Raw genomic sequence first — 11,878 nt, 5'->3', positions numbered from 1 at the left:
GATACAGGAAGACCGTTAATATTATGCTTTGTAACTTAGGATTTAATTGGCTTTGAATGTCATTCATTCCCAGGCATCTGCTTTCTCAACTTAAGCCTTAGTTACCCTCACTTCATAGCGCCCCCAAAAGCATGGTCCTGATGAGGGACTGGATGGAACCAGGCAAGCAGGTAAGCTATGTGCTACCCTGGCATCGAGATGGGCCAGGTCAAGGTGCCATGATTCTTAACTATAAGTTAGGAGTTTGATCATAGACAAATGCTGTCATGATCCAAAAGTAACAGTGAGACTAGGACCCTGCTAGGGATAGAAAAGACTATCTGGCCTGAGCACTGTAGTCTGAGATCAAGATGGCCCTAGGAGAGCAAGTCTACAAGCTTAAAATATTTCTTACTGTGTCCATACAAAATGATTTATATTATGTATGCTTGTATGTTTGCTGGACAAGGAGAGAAGAAACACACCAAGGGGGTTTCATTCTAGGGTGGGTTGATCTGCTAAATGAGAATCTGTCCTAGAAGTGGCTTTCCTGTGTGCCCTGACTAATTTGGATCAAGCTGAACGTTTCTCCCCTTCAAACTGCCTTCAGTTCATAATTTCAGTTATTGTAAGAGGCAGTTTTCCTTTTCTCACAGAAACCTAGCTGGTCTTAGATACGCAGATCTCAGGTGCTAGCCAGCCCTGATCTTTGGGATGTAGATTCCAGGCCCTAGCAGACTAGTCTTTGGGATGCAAATCCATGTGCTCATAGATCAAGAAAGGTTTCAGTTTTGATTTTGTATCATCTTTATGGAGGCCAAAATTACTGGCCTGCAGATGTAAAGAAACAATGTATGTTTTGCTGCCTCAGTGTTCTTTCTGTAACTCCTTTTGATGACATCACTGCATTGTATACCCTTTAGAGGTACCATGATCTATATAAGGAGATTTCAGGGCTCTCTACAGGGGGACGGTCTGAGAGAATCTGGGAGACAGGTCTGAGAGAAGAGGAAAACACGTGCTTGAGAGAACTTGGAGGTGACGGTCTGAGAGAACCTGGGCCCTCCATAACATAAATTTCTTTTATGGTATAGACTTCCTTGTAATAAACTGCTACTTATACCAACCAGTCTGGCCCTTCTTTCACCTGCCCCTCACTATCGACCTCCCCGGGGTGAGGGAAACGGCCTGAGAGTACCGAACATGGGTGGCGGGAGAGATAGACCGCTGCCATCCTTTTGTGTTTGCACATCTGCCGTTCCTGTGCTTACACACCAAATTAAAAAAAAGATGATAAATTTAAAAATAAGCACATAAAGGGGTCAGAGAGACAGTACAGTGGGGTAAGGTGCTTGCTTGCATGCAATGGACACTGATTTAATCCCTGACACCATATGTAGTCCCCAAAACAGCCTCTGGTGTGATCCAATTCCAGAGAGCTGGAAATGAACCCTGAGTAATGCCAGGAAATAAAACAAAGACATCAATAAGCAAGAGCCACAACTTATTCAATATGAAATAATTTTTATTTTCTGTATATTTAGTTTTGAAGACAATGCAAATTTTACACAGCCTAAAATGAAGATATATTGCCAATGTATTTAATCAACACCACAATTACCACTACTGGGACAATTACTAGATATTTATTTTTTTAAAATATATGTTTAATTGCCGGAGGGAATTCTAGTGAATTTGAAAGTAAAACATTGAAATTAGAAACTCCAATAGAAATTAAAAGATAGTATTCTCTAAAGGGTGGCAGACAATCATTTTGAAATGCTTGGTTGAAGAGATATATATTCATTGAAATAATTAGGAAGGATCTCATGAGAAATTTATATTCAAGTGGGGCTTTTAAAAATCGACAATAGTAACATACAGACGAAAATAAAGTGAAAGAAATTCTGTGAATTTTGAGTTCCCCAATTGCAGGAATGAAACATTTTCTTTCCAAAGGATGAAAATGCCTCACAAAGGTGAATTACTTATTTTTCCTCCATTCACATCATCAATGACACCTACAGTCAGATTTAACTGTCACCAGAGGCTAGAAGCTATTAACATATTTTTATAAGGGAACACTCAATCAATGATTTAAAAATTCCTTTAAACCAATCACAGAAATACTGATTTTAACTCAATTCAATGTAAGAGTCTGACTTTCTCCACCAGGGCCCAACAGCTGAAGACCTTCGGGGCCCAGCCAAGGCCATGCTGGGACCACTCTCCACACACTTGGATGAGCCTCACGCATAAAAGAACTGGCAGAGGAACCCAGGTGTGTGGGACCCGGGTTTGAGAGCTCCAAGCCTGCACGGTTTGGGACTGGACCTGCCAGTAACTAGACAGTTACACCCACCAACTGCCGTGAAACTCCAACAACGGCCAGGATCCAGAGATCATCACACTCAGCTCCCGGGAGAGAACAAGGCAGAGTCTCCTACCCTGTGCCTGACTGTCTCCACCAGGGTCCAACAGCTGAAGACCTTCGGGGCCCAGCCAAGGCCATGCTGGGACCATTCTCCACACACTTGGATGAGCCTCACGCATAAAAGAACTGGCAGAGGAACCCAGGTGTGTGGGACCCGGGTTTGAGAGCTCCAAGCCTGCACGGTTTGGGACTGGACCTGCCAGTAACTAGACAGTTACACCCACCAACTGCCGTGTAACTCCAACAATGGCCAGGATCCAGAGAGTATCACACTCAGCTCCCGGGAGAGAACAAGGCAGAGTCTCCTACCCTGTGCCTGACTGTCTCCACCAGGGTCCAACAGCTGAAGACCTTCGGGGCCCAGCCAAGGCCATGCTGGGACCATTCTCCACACACTTGGATGAGCCTCACGCATAAAAGAACTGGCAGAGGAACCCAGGTGTGTGGGACCCGGGGCTGAGAGCTCCAAGCCTGCACGGTTTGAGACTGGACCTGCCAGTAACTAGACAGTTACACCCACCAACTGCCGTGTAACTCCAACAATGGCCAGGATTCAGAGATTATCACACTCAGCGTTCGCGGCCGTGTGACATCTTATCATCTCATTCCTAATTTGGTCAAACTGGCAGGCTACCAAATGTAACCTGCCCACACGGCAGAGTCTGGCAAATTCCCCGTGGTATACCGAATATGCCAAATACCAGTAACAATGATGGGTCTCATTCTCCTAACCCTGAAAAAGCCTTGAATATGGCACTTTTAAAAAAAATCTCAGGGCTAGATCGAAGAAGACGTTACTGGCACCTGCTCGAGGTAATCGACGAACAACAGGGTGGTCGTGATCGTGATCGTGATCAATGAAAGAGTAACCTCCAAAGGAGAGGTTGAGAATAGTAAAATAAATAGTAAAATATGATTTAGATGAACTGTACTTAACACCTTAAACATGAAACAGAGATAATCAATATAACTACCTTAAATTAGTTGAGAAATTTATAAACTTTTAAAATTAAAAGAAAATTATTGTGGGGCTGGAGCAAGAGCACAGTGGGTAGGGCGTTTGCCTTGAATGCAGCCGGCCCAGGTTCGATTCCCAACATCCAATATGGCCCCCCATGCACTGCCAGGAGTGATTTCTGAGTGCAGAGGCAGGAGTAACCCCCGAGTATCGGCTGAGTGTGACCCAAAAAGAAAAAAAAAGAAAGAAAATTATTGAGAGGCAAAATGACTATATTTGTTCGGTGTTTTCTTGTGTTAGGGTCACATCTGGAGGTTTTCAGGGTTTATTCCTGGCTCTGCACTTGGGGATCAGTCTGGTGGTGCTTGGGATTATACCCGGATTGGGAGTACATGCAAGCAGGTACCCTACCTGTTGTAATATCTATCTTCCCCATGGCAAAGTGTTTTTCAACAATATATACCGAAAGAGTAAGTCCATGAGTTGGCAAAAGACAAAGACAAAAATCCATGAAATATGAAAAGCAGCAATTTAGCAAACAATTTGGCCTCATATTGCAAAACTGAAAGTGCATATTACACATAAATTCTAGATACCTAAATCCCATAGCCATTCTATTTATAAGAGTTAGGAGCATTGCTGCTTGTAATTTAAATAAATTTTATAAAGCAAGTGTACTGAGCATATCAATAAAAATATTCACTTGAAAATATAGGAAAAGCAAGGAAATATGAAGTTACCAATACAACACTGCCTATTATATTACCCGCAACTAAATGTGGAAGTATATTTAATTAAAACTAAAAATGAAAATCAGGGGCTAATCAATAGAGAATAATTTTTATGGAGGTTTGACCAATGCAATCACACGGTGTGAAAACTGCGAATTTCAAATTAATAGTAACATTTATTTTGTTATACTAGAAATGAACGTTAGAAACAAATGCTGGCCAACTTCGACCATGAGTATGGAAAGGTCGGACTACAGCTGAATCTCACAAAGACAATATTTATGAGAAACAGACTTGTTCCTGACGCTCCATTAATTCTCTCTCAATGGAATGAACATCTCCGAATGCAATAGCTATGTGTACCTAGGTCGAGACCTCAATATAACGAAAGACCTGGCACCTGAGTTGCACAGGAGGAAGAGAGTGGCTTGGAACACCTTCAAGACTGTTGAAGAAATAGCTAAGAGGACAAAGAACCTCTGGCTTCAGGCACATCTTTTCAATTCCACCATTCTTCCTACACTAATGTACGCCTCAGAGACCTGGACGCTACAAAAACAGGATGAGAACGCTATTCAGTCTCCCAAAGAGGAATTGAAAGAACTATGCTTGGAGTATCACACTTCACTGAAGTGAGAGAAAGAATCCAGAATTCCGACCTCCGTCGATGATCAAGATTTAGGGATGCTGCCTTGTTTTCCAAGATGTCAAAAGCCAGATGGGCTGGATACGTAATACGATTTGGAGACAACTGCTGGACCACAGCCATTACCGACTAGATTCCATAGGACATCAAAAGATCGCGTGGCCACCCACCTACGAGATGGTCCGACTTCTTCGTCAAGACCCTGAATGACCGTTTTGAGGCTTTTCATTTCCCTGGAGCAAGCAGACACAACTGGGCTACACTAGCACACGACAGGGAGAAATGGAGACATTACTGGCACCTGCTCGAGCAAATCCATGAGTAACAGGATGTCAAGAGATCAAGTGATACTAGAAATGATAGGGTGAAGACAGTAAATTTATGAGCAGGAAAGATGAGGGTCCAGAGCACAAGAACAAGAGCTACCCTTGGCCAGCCTAGATTCAATCCCTACCACCACGTAGAGCCCCCTCAGCCCCACCAGGAGACAGACATTTTATTATATAATTATTGCATGTACACAGATTGCTGGTCTGGAGTGATAGTACAGCAGGTAGGGCGTATGCCTTTTATGAGGCCTACCCAGGTTCGATTCCTCCTCCCCTATCAAAGAACCAAGCAGGCTACCAAGAGTATCCACATGGCAAAGCATGACAAGCTACCCGTGATGTATTGATATGCCAAAACAGTAACAATAAGTCTCACAATGGAGATGTTACTGGTGCCTGCTCGAGCAAATCAATGAACAATGGGAGGACAGTGCTACAGAGATAGCTAAAGCAAATTGGAAAAATATGAACTAAAAATGTTACTTATGAATTATATTAAAGTGGACAGTATTAAGATATACAAACTTATTTAGGAGTATATAAAAGGAAAACATGGCATACATGAGATACCTAGGGATGAAGAGAAAATTGTCTGTTCTCCTAAATTAAGAAACATCAATGGGAATAATGAGATGGACTTTTTAATCAGGTCATCTTCAGGGCATTTAATTGAGAATTATATGCAAACAACTATTTTATCAGTGATTAGTTATGTAGAAATATACTTAACATTGCTGGCTAAGACTTAATTTGCTTTGATATACTTAGAGATATGTTTGATGAGTAAGTTTGAAAGCTACAGAATAGGTGACCAGAGTGATGGTACAGCAAGCAAGGTGCTTATCTTGCATATGCTGACCCGGGTTTAATCCCTGGAACTCCAAATGGTCCCTGGAACACCTTCAGGGTTAATTTGAATATGAAGTCAGAAGTAAGCCCTGAGCATTGCCAGGTGTGGTCCCCAAACAAATAACTAAAACCATCCTCCCCACCCTACATATACAATAAAGACAAACAAAAATGGCGACAGGATATAATTTTCTTATCTAGTGTCTTGTGATTCTTTTCTTAATATTTGAAACTTTATTAAAGTACCATGATTTACAAAGTTGCTCACAATATAGTTGTTTCAGGTGTTCAGCATTCCAACACCAATCTTACCACGTAGTGTGACATTCCCTCCACCAATGCCCCACCCTCCTAAACCTGCCCCTTAACAGACACATAATAATTTATCTTTTATTGCTTGTAACAACATATCACTGTATCACTGTCCTCCCGTTGGTCATCGATTTGCTCAAGCGGACCCAGTAACGTCTCCATTGTGAGACTTCTTGTTACTGTGTTTGACATATCGAATACGTCACGGGGAGCTTGCCAGGCTTTGCTGTGTGGGTGAGAGTGACAACATATATCTCACAATAATGATACTAAAGTCATTGAGGATAGACCCAACTATTAGGTGATCATTGAACATTCTTTGTCACTGTTTTTGCTCAATGTGCTTAGAGGGTTCCCATACAACTTTCTAGTTTTCTGTGTTCTTACTAGGATGACTTGATCACTTGATCACTTGACATCCCATTACTCATTAATTTGCTCAAGCAGATGCCAGTAATATCTCCATTCATTCCTGTCACGTGCTAGTGTAGCCCAATGGTGTCTGCTCATTCTAGGAACACAAAGAGCCTCAAACTGATCGTTCAGGGTCTTGACAAAGAAGTCGGACCATCTCGTAGGTGGGTGGCCAAACGATCTTTTGATGTCCCATGGAATCCAGCCGGTAATGGCTCTAGTCCAGTAGTCGTCTCCAAATATCATTACGTGTCCAGCCCATCTGATTTTCGACAGCTTGCCTGTCTTTCACGAACTACAAACGAGACAGCATCCCGGATTTGTGACCATCCACAGAGGTCAGAACTCAGGATTCTTTCTCTCATTTGAGTAGCATGGCTCTTTCGATTCCTCTTTTGGAGACCCGAATAGCATTCTCATCCTGTTTTCATAAGGCCCAGGTCTCTAAAGCTTATGTCAATGCAGGAAGAACAGTGGAATTAAAGAGCTGTGCCTGGAGCTGGATATTCCTTGTCCTCTTAGCTATTTCTTCGATGCTCTTGAAGGCAATCCAAGCCGCTCTCTTCCTCCTGCGCAACTCAGGTTCCAGGTCATTCGTCATATTGACTTCTCAACTTAGGTAGACAACTGTTGCATTCAGAGATGTTCATTCTATTGAGAGCAAATGGAACATCAGGAATGAGATTGTTTCTCAGAAACATTGTCTTCATGAGATTCAGCTGTAGTCGGACCTTTCCACACTCATTGTCAAAGTCGGCCAGCATTTGTGCTACTTGGTTAATGTTTGGTGTTATTAGAACAATGTCATCAGCAAAGCGGAGGTGATATAGTTGCCGACTGTCTATCTTCACTCCCTATCTTTCCCTTTCCTTTGAGGGTGGCACTGAAGAATTTCGGTGAGATGGTATCACCCTGCCAAACCCCTCTATTGACATGGATGATCACTTCTTTGTAGGATGGTGAGATCCTGGTAGTGAATCCACAATACAGCTCACAGAGGATCCTGATGTATTGAGGATTTGAACACCCTGTTTGGCTAGGGCTTCAATGACTGCTTCAGCCTCAACAGAATCAAAGGCCTTCCCCTTCATCATAATTGGATGTCGGTGCGTAGACAACGGGGATAGAACCTGCTGGCAGTGAGCCACATCTATGCAAGTGTAATCATCTGATTCGGGTTGTTAGGCATTAGAATGAATCAATGATCATGGCCAAATTCGTGCTGATAAGAACACTGACACTTCCGACGCCTCTTTTGTCACAAGTTCTGAGGAACAATTCTTCTCCAGTGTCGAAAATGGCGTGATGTGATTGACGCCTTCTTGTCTCCGTCAGACCAGTGATGTCGTACTTGATCTTCTGCGCTTGTACCATCAGGTCCTCGATGGATACATCTGATGCCAGCATACGTGTATCGACAGTTCAGACAGTCATTTTGTCTTTGTTTTGCAGCCTAGTTCGGCCTTGAGATTTTATCATTCTCTCCTTCCTCATCCTTCTCAACGCTGCCGTATTGGTGGCTCTTTCAGGGTCAGGGGAATGAGACCCATTGTATTTACTGGTTTTAGAATATTGAATATGCCACAGATAGCTTGCCACGCTCTGCCATGCAGACTGGATACTCTCGGTAGCTTACCAGACTCTCCGAGAGTGATAGAGGCTTTTAGGGCAGCCTCTAATCACCCTTTCGGGTATTCCCATAGTTCAAACCATATTTGAACCTTATCGAATATGGTGTGGCAATCCTGGAAGATGGGTATTAAGTGTTTTATGTTGTGTATTTGGATGACGTTACTCTGATATTTGGAGATGCAGCATGGCTTCGTGGAGCTATGAAACTAGGATGATTCAAGAGCATGAGGTCTCTTCAAGATTAATCATGGAGCTGGGACATTTAAGTGCCAAACTAGGATTTGAGTGGGACATCAGGCATTCCACCAGGGTGGAGACTTAACCATTCCACAAAGGTTCCAGAGATGTCAGCCCGGACATCATATCTACGTATGACAATTCAGTAACCATTTCTTTTTGATGCCATGATTTTGCAAATGATCAGTTCTATATTTTATATTGGTATAAAAATAAGTTTAACATGTCAGAAAAAATTAAATTAAATTTGAAAATGAAGATAAAAGAAAAATAGTAAAAAAAATTAAAACTAAATAAAGCTCCTAACATCCTTACATTAATTGGAAGTATTAATATTTTTAGAGATATTGGAGAATCCAGTGTCCAAAGTTTAAATTATTCTCACACAATTCTTAATTCACTAATGATCTTTGGTTTCAAGTTTAAAATACTTAGCTTGCTCTTTAAAGCATGAATTGGTCCTGAATTTAAAAAATGTCCTTATGTTTGATTTATTTATTTTTATTTTGTTCTTTTAATCATCTGGTCTTTGAGACAACTGAGTTTATTAAGATTGTAATAACAATTATAGGATTATGTAATAAGGAAGAATCATTATAATTGAGTACAATCATGTAGAATAGTTATTTTTACATCCTAAATATTTTATATATTAAATATAGCCAAGGATTCATCTAATGGCAAAGATATTCAAACACAGATAATCTTCACTAAATTAAAAATAAGATTATGGCAATTATCATAGTTTATGAATATGACATTTATTCTTTGAAACATTTTAATGTGACTCACAAATGGAATGGTTTCCCACATTACCCATTTAAATTATTTCTCATTTGTTTTACTTTTGTCACTTTGGAATTTTATAACGTTAATGCAGGAAAAAAATATTTATGAAATGATATTTTATATTAGTACTGTTTGCTCAACATTGAGGAACATCTATAATCAGACAAAATTTAACCAAGTATGTTTTCTAATTAAAATTTTCATAGAGGCCTAAGCAATAAGAAAATGTGCAGGGTGATTGCCTTGCACATAGCCAATGCAGGTTCTATCCCTGCATCCTAGATGTCACCCAAGCCATGCCAGGAGTGATCCCTGGGTCCAAAATCAGGATGTGATTTGCCTGAGTGACCAAACCAAACCAACTTTTTTTTTTAAATAAAAGGTTACTGGGACTGGAGCAATAGCACAGCGGGTAGGGCATTTGCCTTGCATGCGGCCGATCCAGGTTCGATTCCCAGCATCCCATATGGTCCTCTGAGCACCCCAGGGGTAATTCCTGAGTGCAGAACCAGGAGTAACCCCTGTGCTTCCCCGGGTGTGACCCAAAAAGCAAAAATAAATAAATAAATAAATAAATAAAAGGTTACTCATAAAAGAAAACTACAAAGTCAGAAATCATCTTGAGAAATTACCTGAGTACTTTTGTTCTTAATTTTTTACATTCCCTTTGACTCAGTTCACTTTTCTGAGACATTCTACTGACTATGGTGAAATTTGGTCCACATTTTTCATTGAAATCGCAGTTTCTGAATTTAATTGCCCTAACTCCGATCAGAGCTAGTTCTTCATATATGTTCTCCCAGGGAGCTACATCTCCGTCACCAATTGTTCTTTTAATCATAGTCAATATTTCTTCCAAACTATTATCTCCACTAAGCTGTAGTGGCTGTTCTGTCTTCGTGATCATTCTAGACCTGTCAGTGCATTTCTCACTGTCAGGATATGCCCCCTTTGTATCATAGACCAAATTCAAGGGGAAAAGAAATTAAATTTATTTTTAATTTATTATTATTAAAAACACTGTGATCTACAAGGTCGTTTATTACAGTCATTTCAGGCACTTAGTGTTCCAACACCACCAGTGTGAACTTCCCTCAAAATTTATTTAGTCTTACATAGTCAACCTTGCCACTTTGCAGTCTACTTTGATCTGAATAATTGCTGTTAGAAGGTTATGTAATTCTGGGAGGTAATATATGCATTCATAATGCAGTATGAAGCATAAAATATTAAGCTTTCTCATTTTAGGAATATAAGAAACTCCAAAATATATATAGGACTTTAAAATATACATGTTTTCTAAAACATGCTTTCTTATATTTATACATTTCTACAGGACATTTCTATCTTGGTCAGTGGATTTTTAATTTGGAATATGCTAAAAGATCTACTCATCAAGGAATCCAAAAGAATAAAATAGAGGCAGGGGGTGGGGGCGGGGTGCTTACCTTGCATGTAGCTGACCCAGGTTTGATTGCTGACAACTCACATGGTCAACTGAGCACTGCCAGGAGTTAACCCAGATCACAAAGCTATGATTGAGTCCTGAGCACACACCCCCAGTGTAGCTCCCTCCCTCTCTAACCAGCAAAGAAACATAATAAATTATTAAGCAAGTGTATATATTCCTTCCGCTGGTTTAGAGAGTTTTGGAGAATATAAAGAAGGGTCAAAGATAGATAGCAATTAAAGTTATTGTGATCATTTCACAATGTTTATAAATAATTTCTATGTTGTGCTGTCAAAATATGTCATACACCAATTATGTCTCAAGAAAATATTAATGTTTCCTTAATGGCATGTTATCTACATAGAGGTAGATATGAACATATATCTCTGGATTTTATATTTTACTCTACTCTGGAAAAGTTGCTTTGAAATATGGAGTCTTTTCTAGAACTAAGTTAAAAAAATAATGACACTGTTAAACTCAGTAATCTGTCATATATAATTCTTAGACAATTTACCTGAAAGATCCTCTTTCTTGTCAAGGACAGATTAGCTTGACACCAGTTCGTGTCTCTCCAATTCAGAAAAGGCATCCCTGCATTCCAACTCTATTACATACCATAGACTGTGCACTTCATATGACCTGTGCAGCGTCCACATCAAGGCCATATCTACAGTGCAGTCGCCATCCCTGTAGGGTGGTCATGTGAACAACTTTGAAAACCAGGTAAAAGAGGACAATTACGATTACATTTTCAGTGGATCCTAGATTCTGTGGCCCTGCTACTGGAATGGAACTAGAGTTAACCACCGTTCTGCTTCTGGATTTAGAACTTCAGACCTAAATTTTATCATAGATTTGCACAAATTGAAGGACCAAAGTAAACCATAAAAATCCAGTATACTACGAATGCTTTATGGGAAAAATGTATGGGGTTCAGTTAACTCCCTGCAAAAGCCTTGCAAGGGATGTGTGCAAGTCTCTTTCAATTTTTTTCTCCTAGGGAAAAGATAAAACCTCTCATCACACTAAAACGTTTGTGTGTGGGGTGGGGGAGTGGGGCAGGGGTAGGATACACGCGCAGGAGTATGCACCTGCATGCACATGTGTAAGAGGAA

Source organism: Sorex fumeus, unplaced genomic scaffold (assembly GCF_029834395.1).
Source record: "Sorex fumeus unplaced genomic scaffold, SorFum_2.1 ptg000240l, whole genome shotgun sequence".
Lineage (NCBI taxonomy): Eukaryota > Metazoa > Chordata > Mammalia > Eulipotyphla > Soricidae > Sorex > Sorex fumeus.
This window is presented reverse-complemented; position numbering follows the sequence as displayed.